This window comes from Elephantulus edwardii, unplaced genomic scaffold (genome assembly GCF_000299155.1).
Source record: "Elephantulus edwardii isolate Elephantulus edwardi_28Jun2011 unplaced genomic scaffold, EleEdw1.0 scaffold00040, whole genome shotgun sequence".
Taxonomy (NCBI): Eukaryota; Metazoa; Chordata; class Mammalia; order Macroscelidea; family Macroscelididae; genus Elephantulus; species Elephantulus edwardii.
Genome location: NW_006399790.1, coordinates 2,590,576 through 2,608,075, shown reverse-complemented (window position 1 = coordinate 2,608,075; position 17,500 = coordinate 2,590,576). Strand labels below are relative to the sequence as shown.

The window sequence follows — 17,500 nt, the reverse complement described above, 5'->3', positions numbered from 1 at the left end:
TTGTCCCTTACATAAAACATAGGGCTTACCTCGGACATACTTTTTTTTTCCATTGGGGGACGTGTTTATAGGATTATAAAATATCCATTAAAAAAACCTTCCTCATTGCTGTTGAGTTGGAATCAACTCATAGTGGACACTCTGGCGGGTTTTCAGCGGCAGTAAACCACATGGGAGGATACTGCTCATCTTTCTCCCACAGAGCAGGAGGTGGATTCAAATTGTCTGCCTTTGGGATGGCAGTGCAACTCCTTACCCACTAGGCTACCAGAGTTCCCTATATTTTTACATATTTTTGTAACCACCATGCAGAAGAAGAGAAAGAATATTACCAGCACTTGAGACCACCCGTAGTGTTTGCTCCCCATCTTCCCCTTGAGGCCAATGACATATGTCACAAAAAAGAAAAAACAAACAACAAACAAAACCCCACAAAACCAGACAAACAAATTCCAGAAAAACAAACAACTACAACAAAGAAAACTCATACTTTGTACTTGTCTGCAATTCCTTTCTTTTTCTTAAAGATGCGTGTGGGATTCGTCCATGTTTTTGTATGGTTTATGTTATATCTTATGATTTTTACATGGTGCTAAGTAAAAAAACATACTTCTCTCTCATTTATACAGACACAGGAGAAATTAGCTAAAACATGCTACGATATCACAATCAGTTTATTCATTCTATGAATAAATGGCATTTAAGAGGTTTCCACTATTTGGGTTATTAAGAATGGCACTGCTGTGGACATGTCTCAGAGGCACACATTTCTCTACTAAGATCAGAAATGATGGGTCAAAGGGCATGCAAATATTCAACTTTACTAGGTAGTGTCAAAATGTTTTTCAAAGTGGATGCAGTAGGAATTGTTAAAGGACAATCTTCTGAAGTAGTCTAATAAGACACAATGTCTTGGAGTCTCAAGGTCTTTATACAGCACCAACTGCGCCGTGCTTCTTTCTCATTTGGAGGGATTTTGCGGAAATTAGCTAGAACAACTTCAAATGGAAGACAAATAAAATGTACCCTCTGAATTAAATACTTGTATGTATGAAGAGCTGAGCTTATGTATGACCCAGCAAAAGGTTAAACTCAAGTTACTGTCTGTCTTATTATAACTAGGAAAATGTAAAGCTTTGTTGAAGTCTCTTATCAGCATCCTTCTTACCCAAAGAGTCCCAACTCCCGCCCCCCCCTTCCACTGGCTCTCATATTCACCATCATCCTCACCATTTTTTGCTCCTTCATTCCCTGACACCTTGACCAAGCAATTCCACTCATCCTTTGAAGAAGCGGATTCAACTTTCATCCTGCTTGAAGATCACTCACTTTCTACGTGTGTCATCACAACTCAGTCATTACCAACTCTGGGAAGCCTTTTGATGCCTCTAGGTTTCAGACTGCTCATTTTCCACCAGCCCATCCCAGTCACTTCTTCTCTGGGTCCCCGTGGTACATCTCCTCCTGCTGGCCCAGGGCACACACCCCGAGGTATCTCCACTGGTTTTATTACCCCTCACGCCTCTCGAGATGTGAGCTCCAAATGGGCAAAGACCCTCCATACTGCTGCTGCCAAGCCCTGGCGTGCAGGGGGCCCTCAATGAATGTTTGTGGAAGGAACGGATTCACAGCACCTGTCTTCCACCTGTCGTTTAGACGACACATATTGCCTAATGACACAACGCTTGGATTGATTTCTAATGTTTCCTGTGTTTATTCCCCCAAGACAGACTGCAGAAACAGAAAGATTCTGGGCTTTGGGGTCAATCTGGACTGAATTTCAGTCCTACCATTTAAAAGCTTAAGTGACCCTGGACAAAGTGCCTATTAACCCAGTCAAACCTCAATTTCTTCATCTGTAAAATGAGGCTAATAAAACTCTCCAGAATGTTATAAAGATAACGAGAAACCTTTGGAAAGCACCTAGCACCGTGACTGGCACACAGTACATACTGGATACATGACAGAACCCACAGTTGTCCCAACTACACTGTCCGCTGCTGGACGGTCTGGATTTGAAAATGCTATGCTCGTAGTGTTCTAGAGAAAGGTGTTCTAGAAAGTTCCAATGGATAGATTTATACTCCAGACTAAGAATGCTTTTTTTCCTATGAATGTAGCAAAATGATTTCTCTCCACTTTTTTAACAAATACATGGCTTAAGAATCCCAGGATCTCTCAATTTCAATATACCTTTAAGTTTGACATAAATTATCAGTCTTGGTTAGAAAAAGGCTGAGATAAGCTTTCTAATTTTCCCCGCCACTGAATTAAATCACTAAGTTCTCTATTAATTTTATTTGCAGTATCTATGTTAATTTAGCTTCTGTGCAAATATGGAACAGCAGAGGGTGAGAAAAATACGAGTTTGCCAACTCCACTGTACTTCTTTGCAAAGGAAATGATTTCCATAGGCTACAGAAAGAACTTATTTGGATTACTTCAATTAGTTCTAATACAAAACATTGCCACCACTTCATTAATCAGCCGCTTGTGAGAGTTACGTACTTTTCCAAGAAGTCTTTTTGGTAATTTGATTAGAAAGAATGGTAGTGCACATTATCATTCGATTCAGTGTGTCCATCAAGCAGACAATTTACACCAAGTTCTTGATAACGATGGGCTTAAAAAAAATACACACAGTAATTTTTTCATTTCAGAATTCTCTTTTTTTTGTGAAGATGAAGTTATTTTTCAAATTCCTTGGCAAAACACGTTGCTGAGTAAGCATTAGGAAATATTTCAGTGCTTTAAGAGGCATTTCAATCTTTCCCTCTTCCCACAGAAATCCTCCCCCCCCCCGAATGATGCAGTAATTAAAACCTAATTATTATCTTCATTTTAAACAAAACCTAAAGTGAATACCAATTAATAACAACATACTAATGAGCATCTGCTGTGATGAAATTGAATATGAATGTGCTGCAAATTTCGGGTAATTTATTTTTTTTAGGGGAAGCGCCACTGGTCGCATTCTGCTGTTAGAAGATTATATAGAAAGTACACCATTTTCTATCAAGTCATTTTGCACATGGCAATTTCCATCTTAGGAGACAGGGCTGCCTTTAACACTGCAGATGGTGAAATATCCAAATATTGGCCATGGGGCCTTCACTGCAGCGGAGGACAACTATGGCTCGACTTTCAGTTTACTGTCCTCCCTCCGAAAGTTAACCGCATGCTAAAAAGACTCAATTTGTCTCGCCTCACCCAAATGTTAAAGCATATTATCAACACCACAACAAAAATTTGCATTTCAAAAATTTAAGTTTCAAATGAGAAGCAAGCATTTGTGTCCAAAGAATGAAAGATTCATCAACATTATAAAAAAGAACTTAAAAACAAAGATTTGTAAGTCACCACCCTAGACTTCTCTTTATTTCCAAGTAGGAAGAATCTTTCAAGTATCAAAATAGTTTAAATTCACTGATTAAGGAAGTAAAATGTGCAGACAGAATGAGGTTCCATATATTACAGGCTATATTTCCATGTCTACAGGGGAAGCCTGCTGGGGAAGGAGTTGCACTGCCAATCCAAAGGCAGCCAGTTCGAATCCATCAGGTGCTCTGTGGGAGACAGCTGGGTAATTTCCAACTATGGAACTTACAGCCTCTGAAAACCCATTGGAGGATCAGCTATGAGTTGGTTTGGATTCAAGGGAAATGGGCTGGGGTGTATGTTCTGGTATGCCCAGCCAGGGTTTTTCAAAGATGATCCATTTGTGCCACCAGGAACTTTTCCAAAAGCTGAATCCTAATTGCATTTTCAAAGTAAATATTTATTTTTAAAAGTGAAAGCACGTTTTTTTCCATCCAGGTCTTTCAGCCTCATTCCCGGGCAGTACAAAGTTTGCTGTCTCCTTTGTTCGCCCTCGTTGCGCAGCAGTGCGAGCGCCTTACCGTTCTTGTGCGGAACCTTATCGAAACGCCCGTCAGTGAGCTTCCTAGGAACTTGAAACAGTCATTGCGTTGGCGGTACATACCCCGGGGGGGGGGGAATGGTTAAAGCTGATCGCCCAGGAAAACTCTTCATTGGAGGGCTCAATACAGAAACAAATGAGAAAGCGCTGGAGGCTGTATTTGGCAAATGTGGATGAATTGTAGAAGTGCTCTTGATGAAAGACCAAGAAACTAACAAATCAAGAGGATTTGCTTTTGTCACCTTTGAAAGCCCAGTGGATGCCAAAGATGCAGCCAGAGATATGAATGCAAAGTCTTTGGATGGAAAGGCTATCAAAGTGGAATAAGCCACCAAGCCAACATTTGAAAGTGGTAGGCGTGGACCCCCTCCATCTCCAAGAAGCAGAGGTCCTCCAAGAGGTCTTCGAGGTGGAAGAGGAGGAAGTGGAAGAACCAGGGGACCCCCTTCACATGGATGATGGTGGCTATTCTATGAACTTTAACATGAGTTCTTCCCGGGGACCACTGCCAGTGAAAAGGGGACCACCGCCACGAAGTGGAGGGCCGCCTCCTAAAAGATCAGCCCCTTCAGGACCAGTTCGAAGCAGCAGTGGAATGGGTGGAAGAGCACCTGTATCACGTGGAAGGGACAGTTATGGAGGTCCACCAAGAAGGGAACCGTTACCTTCACGTAGAGATGTTTATTTGCCCCAAGAGATGATGGATATTCTACTAAAGATAGTTATTCAAGCAGAGATTACCCACGTTCTAGGGATACAAGAGATTATGCACCACCACCAAGAGATTATACATATCGTGATTATGGTCATTCCAGTTCACGCGATGACTATCCTCTAGAGGCTATAGTGATAGAGATGGCTATGGTCGTGATCGCGATTATTCAGATCCCCCAAGTGGAGGCTCCTACAGAGATTCCTATGAGAGTTATGGTAACTCACGTAGTGCTCCACCTACACGTGGGCCCCCGCCATCTTATGGTGGAAGCAGTCGCTATGATGATTACAGCAGCTCACGAGACGGATATGGTGGAAGTCGAGACAGTTACTCAAGCAGCCGAAGTGATCTCTACTCAAGTGGCCGTGATCGGGTTGGCAGACAAGAATGAGGGCTTCCTCCTTCTATGGAAAGGGGGTACCCTCCTCCACGTGATTCCTACAGCAGTTCAAGCCAGGGAGCACCAAGAGGTGGTGGCCGCGGAGGAAGCCGATCTGATAGAGGGGGAGGCAGAAGCAGATACTAAAACCAAACAAAACTTTGGACCAAAATCCTTGTTCAATGAAACAAACAAAGTGGAACCTGTTCTGTCATAACTACCCAAGGACTACTGAAAGGAAAAAATTGTGTTACTTTTTAAAATTTCCTGTTAAGTTCTCCTCCGTAATTTTTATGTTCTTGTGAGGAAAAGCAGTAAACATGTTTAATTTTATTTGCTTTTATGACTTTGCTTTCAATAAGCAAATGTTAAATGTGTTAAGACTTGACTTGTGTACTCGTGTTGTAATTCTCTTTAACGGTTCCTGAAGGCCACTTTCTATTTGATTAATCCCAGTTAATGAGGCAAGCAATACTAAGATTTTTTGCAGACATCTAGCCATCTAAAATGGACAGATGAATCATTCTGCGTATATAAACAAGCTAGATGGATAATATAGAAGGGTGGTTGGGTTTGCTACTCTTTAAGATTTCAGGTTGTCTTCAGTCTGAAATCTCAGTGTTCTCAGTGTGAAAAACCTGAGAACAGATGCTTACTTAAGGAAAGTGCTATTTCACCCAGTAAACCCAAAAAAGCACATGGATAATGCTGGCCATATATTGCCTTTTTGACATTTCCCTGGGAATCTGCAAGAGCCTCCCCTTTTCCCTTCCCCCAGTAAGACCATTTAAGTGTGTGTTAAACAACTACAGAATAAATAAAAGTTTGGCCAAAACAAACAAAAAAAAGTGAAAGCACACACATTCGTATATGCTGCATAGAAAATCTCAAGACCCCAATGTATTAATTGGTATTCTGACTGACATGAAAAAACAAATGTCATAAAGTTGAAGTAGTAATGCATATTGATAAAAATATAATTCTTCTCTTTTTTAAAAATTTATTTTATTTCATTATTTTTTTGTGTGTGTACCATCAAATCAGATCTGACTGGTACAGGAGGAGATTGTTCCTCCTTCTCCAGCAGATAATTCTTCTCTTTAATAGATAAGGAAATCTTATTTGGAAAAAAGGTTTTCCTAAATTAGGTAATTTTTAGGATTTCATTCCAGATTTAAACCAGACCAAAATAATTGTTTTCTTAGCTACAGAAGGGCCAATGTTCTTCTTTCCCTGGCACATTGTCCCCCAGTACACCTATCTTGTTAAGAAAGACTTCCTACCAACCTTGTCCAATTATCAGGGGCAATTATCAGCATTGCAAATGTCTGCTTGTCTTTTTCTACATCTTAAAAAACAGTGCCCTAAGAATCTATGGATAGGAAACTGGAATTGCAGTAGAATAATCTAAAAGGTTGGAGGTTCAAATTCACCAGACACTTTGTGGGAGAAATATTTAACAGTCTTCATTCATAAAAATGTACATGGTCGGCGAGCTCTGGTGGCCTAGTGGCAAGAAGCTGCACTACAATCTCAGAGGCGAGTAGTTTGAATCCACCAGATGCTGTGCTAGAGGAGGAGGAACAATCTCCTCCTGTACCAGGTCAGATCTGATTTGATGGTACACACAAAAAATAATGAAATAAAAAAAAAAGTACATGGTCACATGGTATTTCTAATTCCGATTTTTTTTCAGGCAGTGCCATCCAGTTTTCTACAGTGGCTGTTCCATTTCACACCACCAGCAGCAGTGAGAGAGAATGAGAACCTCTCTGTACCCATGCCAGTGCGTTTTGTGTTCAGTTTTTATGAACTTTCCAGTTATTGCTGGGGTAGGATGATAAACCACTGTTTTGATGTGGATGTTCTTAATGACTAATGAGGGAGTATTGGTGGCTTAGTGACAAGCTAAAGGTTCATGGTTTGAATCCAGCAGCTGCTCCATGGGAGAAAGATGGGCAATCTCCTCCTGTGTGCTTTATTGTCTCTGAAAACCTAGTGGAGGGTCAGGTGTGGGTCAATTCTGGCTCAATGGTACCTAATAACAATGACAGTGACAAATGAGGGTGCTCTGGTGGTGTAGCATGCAAGGGGTGGTGCTACCAAGTCAAAAGCCGTGTCTCTAAGGCAGTTCAAATCTACTAGTCACTGGGGGGAAAGATGGATAATCTCCCTTGGTAGGATCTACAGCCTTGATAAGCCAAAACCCGATGTCAGCTGAGTTACCTCCATCTTGATGGCAATGAGAGAGAGAGAAAGAAATGAATATGTGGGGTGTGTGTGTGTGTGTGTGTGTGTCAAATAAAGAGAGATAGAATAGCTCTGGCAGTACTATAAGCACTGTGCTGCTAACGTGAAAGGTCAATGATTCAGATCCATCATCTCCTCTGTAGGAGAAATATGAGGCAGTCTCCTCCCAAAAAGCTTTACAGTCTCAACAACTCTATGAAGTAGTTCTACTTTCTCCTATGGGCCTGCAGCAAGAAAGAATTGACTGATAAAACCTCTGGTTTAGGTCTTGGGGTCTATTACTAAAGTAAATGTGCATGGCTACTGTAAATAAATGGATCTAACATTTAAGATAAGCATTTAGCTTTTTTAAATTTTTTTTTTGCATTTAGCTTTTTAATTTGAGAACTCTGGGGCAGTTCTGCTTTGAATGGAGAAGTCAAACTTGATTGCCATGGATGATTCAGCCAGAGTCTATCAGGCAATGTTAGACTACAGCTCGCCATTAATACATGTATTCATCAGAAAGACACTTATCAATTCACTTAAGAAACGGAATATTAAAAAAAAAGAAACGGAATATTTATTCTGACTCTTCTAGTTGCAAGGGATACATGACAGAATAAAGAGAAGCTAGGTAATACCTCATTAATTATACTCTGGCAAGGGTGTGTCTTCTCCAATGCTGCTGAATGTGGACACTGTCATTACTCTTCTATTTCCTGAGTGGCACAAATGGGACTGCCTAAAAGGCTGATGGTTCAAAGGCACCTAGACGTGTCTCAGAAGAAAGGTCTAGTCACATCCTTGAAGAACCTTCTGCATACAAGGGGCCACGAGGAGCTGGAACTGACTCGACAGGAACTAGTACCAGCAACTTCCCTCCTCACAACCACTGCTCCCTTTAATGGGATCACCTCCCCGTGTGTGCTAGAGTATTTACATGTTTCACATCTCACACTCTTCCAAGAAGTCTTTCAGGGGCACAATATTTTTTTACATTTCTCACAATTTTTATTTTTGGTAAATTAATACGCCTGCTGATGATTGAATTACTTTGCTAACTAGTTCCACAACAAAGTAAAAATGATGGCCTTTGCAATTGCTTGGTAACTTCGGCATTTGAAGGCCCTCAATCCTCATTACGGCTCTATGAGGTAATGGGAGGGGGCTCATCAAGGAGGAGGTAGGCAGCATGGCTGTTGTCATTCTATGACAATGGACTTTCTCCCTCTATCACTTCTAGCCTTCAGTAAATTTCTTTGCTTGAATTTTAAAAAAGTAGATCAATGTATTTGTGATCTCAGATCTGGTGAAGGAATGAATTTGCTCTGATCAGTTCGTGGCGCTGATTCAAACCCATGGCAACCTTCCATGGAAATGCTGATGCTCCAAATCTTTATGGGAGGAGTGGCTGATGGATTAGAACTGCTGCTCTTTCATTTAGCAGCCCATATGCAACAAACACACTATATCATTAAGGTTCCTTAGAAATATGAGCAGAAGGCTCAGAATCAAGAAAATGACAGATTTATAATGTCATATAACATCTCACATCTTGGTATGAAAATCTGACCTAGAGTTTCACTAGGTTAAAAAGTTCTTTATATACAATTTAAAATGAACAAATCAAATGGCAAACATGGGCAAAGCCACACTTTTCTAAAGCCAGGCTTAACAAAGTTCAGCATGACATGTTAAAATCCATGTGACATGGTCTAGTTTCCATTATGAAATGGTCCTTTTGCATTATGCTTTCTCCACTTGATCTTCAATATGAGAACCAGCTATTCGGATGATCCTCATTTTACAACATATGAAAGCTGAGGCTCAAAAAGAGGTTAGGGGGCCTGCCCTAGGTCATGTAGTTAGTAAGTGGCAGAGTCAAGACTTGATCCCAGGTTTTCAGTGTCCAGGCCCTTTGACCTTTTATGATGTTACGTTTCACTCATGTACTCTCACTATGTCATTTTTGTGTGTTAACTGGTTATTTTGTAGCTAGACTTTAACCTGAAAGGCCTGCTTAGTGCGCCACAGAAACAGGCCATTCCTATGCACCTGGCATTCCACTCAAGCAGGCTGTGACAATGCCAGGTCCAGAGTGTAGCCCACAATGGGTCGAAGTGGTAGATACCCAGGGCCAAAGCAAATGGCACTGGGCTGTGGGGTAGATGGTGAAGTTTCAAGGAGAAACCGACCAAGTCAAATGGAAACATCTTCCAATATGTTCCACTGACGCACTTGGGGACTCAATGTCTAATTTTAACATGTTTCTTTATCTTCATTCTGTGATAAACCTTTAGATATTATGCCATCAATCAGAAAGATCTAAAAATTTGAGATCTTAGAAAGTAAAATTTATGTTCCTCCCCGAATCTATGTGTATACCTTTCATAAAGTTCTCATCTACATTTAGAAATATATTGGGTTAATTTTGGGGAAGTAGGTTTTGAGGTCTTCCTTTCTAGACTGGAAGTTTAGCTGAAATTTGTCCAGCATCATAGCAACATTCTAACTATCTACTGACAGATGAGCAGTGTCCTGGAGGGGCACTGATTGGCCAGGGATCAGACCTGCATTTCCTACATGAAAGGGGACATTTCATTCACCGAACCAGCCCGACTCCAAAAACAGAGATGTAGGTGTTCCTTTCCTGCTTTATAAATTGAGGAAATAAAGGTCCGGAGAAGGGAAGTATAAATGCACCAAACTACTGCAAAGCACTGTTCTGTGGACAAAATGAGATATTATGTACAAAAGAGTACAGTATCTGGCACAGAAGGAATGGTAAGAAATCGGGAATGATTATTTCCACTATTTATTAGCAGTGAACATTTGCTTTCGAGAAGTGTCTTCAAATAAGAAGAATAAAAACTTGTAAGAACTTCACTTTTTAAAAAATTTTAATGAATGTCAATCAAGAGCCAAGGCCAAACAAACAAGACAAAAATTCTTAACAAAAGTCATTAACGATACAAGACAGTGACTTAAAAAAAAAAGGAAGAAAGAAAAAAGTGGGATGGTAAGATTCCATTATCAATGCTTGTAAAGAAATTAAGGCTTCACTTAATTCCTATTTTTCAATAGGTTAAAACATGACAAAAATGTTCTCTATTTTTCATCTTATGATAGATAATGTGTCAGCTCAGCTTAAGCTTAGTGAAGTTGTTAAAAACACACATTCTAGCACCAGATTAGGTTCAAACTTCTTACTCTATATATGATCTTTGGCAAGGGTCCTAACCACTTGGCCTGTTTCCTCACCTGTAAAACATGGCAATAACAGCAACATATAAGAATATGTACCAGTAGCATGAGTTTAAATAAGGGAATGCTTAGAACAGTCTCTGAAACTTACGAAGTGGTATATACTTGCTATTAAAATTTGGCTACAGCAAACACTCCATGTCATTGTAAACAATAAGGTGTGCCTAATCTAAGCCAGGGGATTTTCAGGTGCTTCATATGTGTGTGAAAGTTGGAAGTGAATAGAGCAGACCTCAGAAAAATGGATGCCTTTGAATTGTGGCAGTGGAGAATACACCAGACACTACCAAAAGAAAGAAACAAATTTCTTGTTAGAAATACAGTCAAAACCACCTTGAGGTAAATATGGACAAGACTTGGTCTGCCATGCTCTGGGTATGTTAATAGATCTTCCACCAATCCTGATGCCACAATTCTCCTCATAGAGCCCAGCCTCTCGAATAATCTGCTCTGCATACATGTTGAAAAGGTGTGGAGACAGGATGCATCCCTGGCGTACACCCTTCCCTATTTTGAACCATGCAGTGTTACCCTGCTCTGTTCTGACTACTGCCTCTTGGTCCAAGTATAGGTTTCATATTAGCACAATTAAATGTTCTTTGATTCCCATTCTTCTCAGAGTCAGCCACAGTTTGTTATGATCCACACAGTCAAATGCCTTTGCATAATCAATGAAACACAGATAGACATTCTTCTGGTATTCTCTGCTTTCAGCCAAGATCCATCTAACATCAGCTACAATATCCCTAGTACCACGACCCCTTCTAAACCCAGGCTAGACTCCTGGCAGTTCTCTGCCGATGTTCTGTTCCAGTCGTTTTTGGATAATCTTCAGTAGAATCTTGCTTGCATGTGAAATCAATGATATTGTTCTGTAGTTTCCACATTCTGTTGGGTCATCCTTCTTTGAAATGGGAACAAATATAGATCTCTTCCAGTCAGTTGGCCAAGCGGTTGTTCTCCAGATTTCTGGGCACAACTTGGTGAGCACATCCAGGGCAACATCTGTTAGCTGAAATACGTCAATTGGTATACCATTATTCCTGGGGCCTTATTATTTGCTATTTCCTTCAGCTTGAACTTTTCCCTTCATCACCATAGGCTCTTGTTCAAATGTTATTTCATTAAGTTCTTCTGTATCTGCCAATTCCTTTCGATACAATGACTCAGTATATTCCTTCCATCTTCTCTTAAGACTTCCTGGATCATTTAATATTCTGCCTAAAGCATCCTTAATTGTAGCAACTTGAGGTTTGAATTTGTTCTTCAGTTCCTTGAGCTTAAGAAATGCTAAACGAGTTCGGCCCTTTGGATTTTCCAACTCTAGCTCCTCGCACACATCACTGTAATATTTTGCTTTGTTATTCCGCCCTGCCTTTTGGAATCTTCTGTTCAGCTCTTTAGTATCTTGAATTCTTCCTTGTGCTTTGGCTTTTATACGCTCCAGTGCAATCTTCAGAATTTCTTCTGACATCCATTTTGGTCTTTTCTTCCTCTTCTGTCTTTGTAATGACACTCTTCCTGGATGATACATTTGACATCCTCCCACAACTCATCTGGTCTTCACTCATCAGTGTTCAAGGCCTCAAACCTGTTCCTGAAATGATTTTGAAATTCAGGTGGGATGAACTCAAAGTCATATTTTGGCTCCTGTGGATTCAGTTTAATTTTCCTGAGCTTCACCTAGAACTTGCATATGAGTAGTTGGTGGTCTGTTCCACAATCAGCTACTGGCCTAGCTTTCACAGCTGATACTGAGCTTCTCCAGCGGATTTTTCCGCAGATGTAATTAATCTGATTCCTATGTATACCATCAGGTGAAATCCATGTGTATAACCTGCGTTTATGTTTCTTATAAAATGTATTTGCAATGAATAAGTCATTGTGCAAAATTCAATCATTCTATCTCCAGCTTCATTTCTGTCACCAAGCCCATGTTTTCCAACTACTGATTCTTTTTCTCTCTTCCCAACTTTTCCGTTCCAGTCACCCATTATTATCAACGCATCTTGACTGCATGTTTGATCAATCTCCGACTGTAAAAGTTGGTAGAAATCCACCAGGTGCTCTGCTGGAGAAGGAGGAACAATCTCCTCCTGTACCAGTCAGATCTGATTTGACGATACACACACACACACACACACAATAATAAAATAAATTTAAAAAAAAAGTTGGTAGAAATCATCTATTTTTTCTTCGTTGGCTCTGGTTGTTGGTACACATAAATGATAGTGGTATTCACTGGACTTCCTTGTAAGCGTATGGATATAATCCCGTCTCTCACAATGTTGTACTTCAACACGGATCTAGAAATTACTTTAACTATGAAAGCAACCCCATTTTTTCTCACCTTTTCATCTCCATAGTAATATATCATATGATCATCTGACTCAAAATGCCCCATGTCGGTCCATCTCATCTCTCCAATGCCTAGTATGTCAATATTTATGCGTTCCATTTCTTTCTTAACAATTTCTAATTTTCCCACATTCATGGTTATTTTTTTTTAAAAAAAAAAGGTGCTAAGAAATAGTAAAAAAATGGTGGTGGAATGGTCAGTTATTATGCTAAGAGAAAGTGATTATGGGGGCATCAGTAAAATCCAGACATTTCTGGTGCCCATTCTCAATCTTCCTTTTTGGTGTAAGATAGTAAATTAATGGCTGGGTAGCTAATGGAGTTAGAGAGAATGCTTAAAATCTTGCTTCTGACATTTACTGTAGGGCGAGTCCTTGGACAAGTTACTAAAACTCTTTGAGCCTTAGTTACAGCATCTGTAAAACACTCATGGGGGCTGTTGTGGGGAGAGCAAAAGCTGATAATGCACCTGAAGTGCTTGGCAGGAGTCTAACATCTGGTCCAAGTCAAGTCTACATGGTAAATGTTCTCACTCATAGTTGCCATCAAGTTGACTCTGGCTCATGGTGACGCCATGTGTGTGAGAGCAGGAGCGTGGCCATGACCTAGCAGAAGCAGAACACCAGACCCTTACTCAGAGTTACTTCTAGGGTGAGTTCTCAACTCAGTTAGTACCTAGAGCTTAATTCTCTGCACCCCTCCAAGGACTCTCCGATATACCTCATCTATCAACTGTTATACTACACAACACCTTTGACCTGACTGTGACATACCTGTCCTACAATATTTTTGCTAACCATTTCTCTCCTTTTCCCCTTTTCAACAGTATTCCTTATATTTAACAGTAACACAGAAGAACCAAACTACAGCAGGTGCAAGTTTGAGAGTAACACCTTCGGGGGGGGGGGCCTGGGCGGGGAGAGAAGTGCAGCAATGAATGAATGGAAATCCAAAATCTCTGTAAATGTTCATTAAAATTATTAAAAAATACGAAAATAAAATAATAAAAAAAGAGTAACACCTTCACTGGCATATTTAATTACTTAAAATTCAGGTCTCCTGTACATCAGACTCTTTGGCCATGATCTCATTCTAGCTAGGCCAGTCAATGCAAGAAATTCACACATCTGACTCTCAGTATGGCTGTGAGGTTCTAAGGTCAGACCCCCTATTCAAAACTGCCATCAGTATGAGAGCTAAGAAATCATTCTTTTCCTGAGAGATCACTTAGTGGAGTCCAGAGTTTCTGGAGGACACTTTAGGTAGCTCTGAGTGTAACTTAGTTGCTCAAACCCACTGAACATCCAAAGAATCATGGTAGTGGCCTGTGATTGTTCTCTCGTGATGTTCCTAAGAAGCTTTTCATAACAAGTCCCTGCAGACAGACCTTTCAAATGCCAGCAAATGCATTTCAATAAACAACTAAAAATAGTAAAAAGAAAGAATGTTAATGTCCATGCACACACAACTCACTAATTCCTTGTTCAAATTCTTCCAATGTGCCTGAATAATATGCGCACAGCAAACACCGAGCCAACAAAAAGGGCTCTGGCTGCTCTTTGCCCTTTCTTTTTTAGAGTGCATGAGAAATTATAGTATTAGATACTTGTTTAATTAGAAACTAGCTTTGCTTGTATACATGATCTGGTCTTTTTAACTAAAAGCCTACCTAGGCCGCCCTCTACATTCAATTGGAAAGCAAATCATTCCATAGAGAAATGTTACAATAAACAAACAAGCTAACAGATTTTCCTTGGAATACAATGCACAGCCACAAATGTGCTCTTTCACAGTTACTTTCACCTAAAAGTAAGGAAATAGTAATTCCCTAGAATTTTTTAAAAATCTTCTGAGGCATTTATAAAAAACCTCAAAACAAACACCACCATGACAAACACGAAATCTGTCTAAGTTCTACAATGTCTCTACTGTAGATCTCAAAAGTAAGAAGTCAGCCTGTCACACGACGAGCTCCTTGATAATCTATTCACTTAAAGCTCAGTTATCTATTAAGCTCTGTTATCAGGTCCCTTAAAAAAGCTAACTTCAGGATCAGCAGGTTTTGATCCCATTTCACAATTAATTTTCCATTCGATATTCCTATCCAGAGATTACACAGAAAGTCCAAGTATCAACACCTATTCTATTTCTCAGAAGTGTATGCCATGCCCAAATCTTACATGATTCCTCGGCAGATTCGACTGGCACGGTTCAGTGTCTTGTTTCTTTTGTCTTCCTAGTGACTAACTGTTCTGTGGTCCCAGGTGACTCTACCAGGAGAGCGTCATTTGATTTCTTGCAGCTCTGTTTCTCTCCAATTGTGTTCACTACCCACTATCTCACCTGCAGGCTGTGCCCATCAGGTGGCAGCAGCAATGAACACCACTGGCTGCCTTGGATCTGGACACGCCAGAATCCCAAAACAGACAACGTGCTGACTTCCTCACTCTTCTTCTTGCATGAGTTAGGCTACTTCATTTCTTAGCAGTTTTCTCCACCAGTAAAGTAAGAAAGAGGTAGGAAACATCTCCTTGAAACATGGTAGTGGCACAGATCATAAAGGCAGTAAACACTGGTACAGTAATCAAACTCAGTGCAATGTTATTGCTAGTGACACTGTACAGTTTAGAAGAATGAACAGTGGAAACAACTGATCAAAAAGTCATATTCCAGAAAACCTACTGTTGTTATTAAGTGCTGTCGAGTCGCAGGCAACTCATAACAACCCTATGTAGGAGAGTCCTCAACACTTGGGTGACTTTCATCCTCACTCCAGGTCCATAGGGTTTCCAGAGGCAAGCTATTACGGAAGTGGATACCACTCCTGCTTCTAAGCTTGTTTTAATCGGGGAGCTCCACCCCACTCTGTCTGCATTGGGTAACCAACCATTAATACAACTGACACATTAGTGTCACAGTGTTCAGTCTCAACAGCAACCACAAGTGACCGCTGTACGGCACCTTGTACACGAGGGCTATACGATCTAGAGGAATGTCTGAACAAAAACAATGAAAGACAGGCCTGAGGGCTGCGGATTAAAAGTCACCCACCTCTGGCTTGGGGAAAAACATTTTGCAGTAACATTTCAGACAAGAGTCTCATAAGGAAAATTACAGAATATTACAGGACCTCCACAAGAAAAAGACTGATAACCCAATTATAAAATGGGCAAAAGGAAAGACCTTTCACAGAAGACGACAATTGGATGGCCATCAGACAAACGAAGAAATGCTCAAAATCATTGGCTATGAGAGATACACAAATCAAAACCACAATGAAATATGACCTTACCTTGGCAGCAATGGCAAAATTTACCAGGGTAGCAAACAATAACTGTTGGAAAGGATGTGGAGACAATGGAACTCTCTTACACTGTTGGAGGGATTATAAAATGGTACTGCCATTCTGGAAGGCAGTTTGGCATGTTCTCATAAAGCTGAATATAGAAATTCCAAATGACCCAGCTATTCCACTGCTGGGAATATAGCTCAAGGAAAACAGAACTGATACACAAATGATACACCAATGTTCCATAATTTACAAGAACAAAGAAACAGCCCAAATGTCCATCAGCAATTGATTGGGCAGAGATAAAGTGCAACATTCACAAAATGGAATACTTTGCAGCACTCAGGAGCAATGATTTTGAATTTATATAAAACCATGAGAGAGGGTAGAGAGCATCATACTGAATGAACTAACTCAGGTGGATATGACCTAATACTGTTTAAGACCATTATTATAAAAAGAGGGATGTGTAAAAACAGTGAGACATGAGGGAGCTCTGGTGGCCTAGTGGCAAGAACCTGCACTGCAATCCCAGAGGTATGCAGTTCGAATCCACCAGATGCTCTGCTGGAGAAGGAGGGGCAATCTCCTCCTGTACCAGTCAGATATGATTTGACAGTACACACACACAAAATAATAAAACAAAACAAAACAAAACAAAAAAACAAACCAGTGAGACATGAATGGATGTTCAAAGAGGGCAGATGAGGGAGTAGAGGGGCAAAGGATGGGAGGAGAGGGAATCATTGGGTCACAGATTTTGGTGGGTAGAGAGTGAGGAAAAACCCCTCAATGTACATGAATGAAACACAATGTAAACAAATTATTATATGCAAACCAGTAAAAAAGAATATTAAAAAACCCAACACACCAAAACCCAATGATTCATATTCCACACTTCTGTGAATTTCATTAGAGTAGACAGGTTAGTAGATTTCAAACATTTTCCCTTGAGATATTTTTACATAAGAAATGAAACCTCACCCTGAGAATTTAGTTTGAATAGTTTTTAAATGTTGGTGTTTTGTGTCATCAAGTCGCTTGCGACTCATAGCGACCCTATGTACAACAGCCCTAAACACCGCTCTGTTCTGTGCCAATTGCACTGTCTCTGACGCTCCCTTCCCAATTATCCCAGTCACTGAATAAATCCACCTCATAGAGGGCCTTCCCCTGCTGCGCTGCCTCTCCACCCTCCCAAGCATGATGTCCTTCTCCAAGGACCGGTCTCTCCTCACAACATGTCCAAAGTACGTTAGACGGAGCCTCAGAATCCTTGTCTCCAAGGAGCCACCCAGTTTAACCCTTTCCAGGACGAATCTGTTTGTTTTCCTAGCAGTCCAT

General features: G+C 40.4%; 1 protein-coding gene and 1 pseudogene across 1 annotated transcript in view; one reads left to right on the top strand and one right to left on the bottom strand.

Annotated features, from left to right (window-relative positions):
- POLA1 (polymerase (DNA directed), alpha 1, catalytic subunit) overlaps nucleotides 1-17,500 on the bottom strand; it is a 361,002-nt gene that overhangs the window by 78,239 nt on the left and 265,263 nt on the right. The gene's annotated exons all lie outside the window — the stretch shown is intronic.
- LOC102853968 lies at nucleotides 3,998-5,160 on the top strand (annotated as a pseudogene).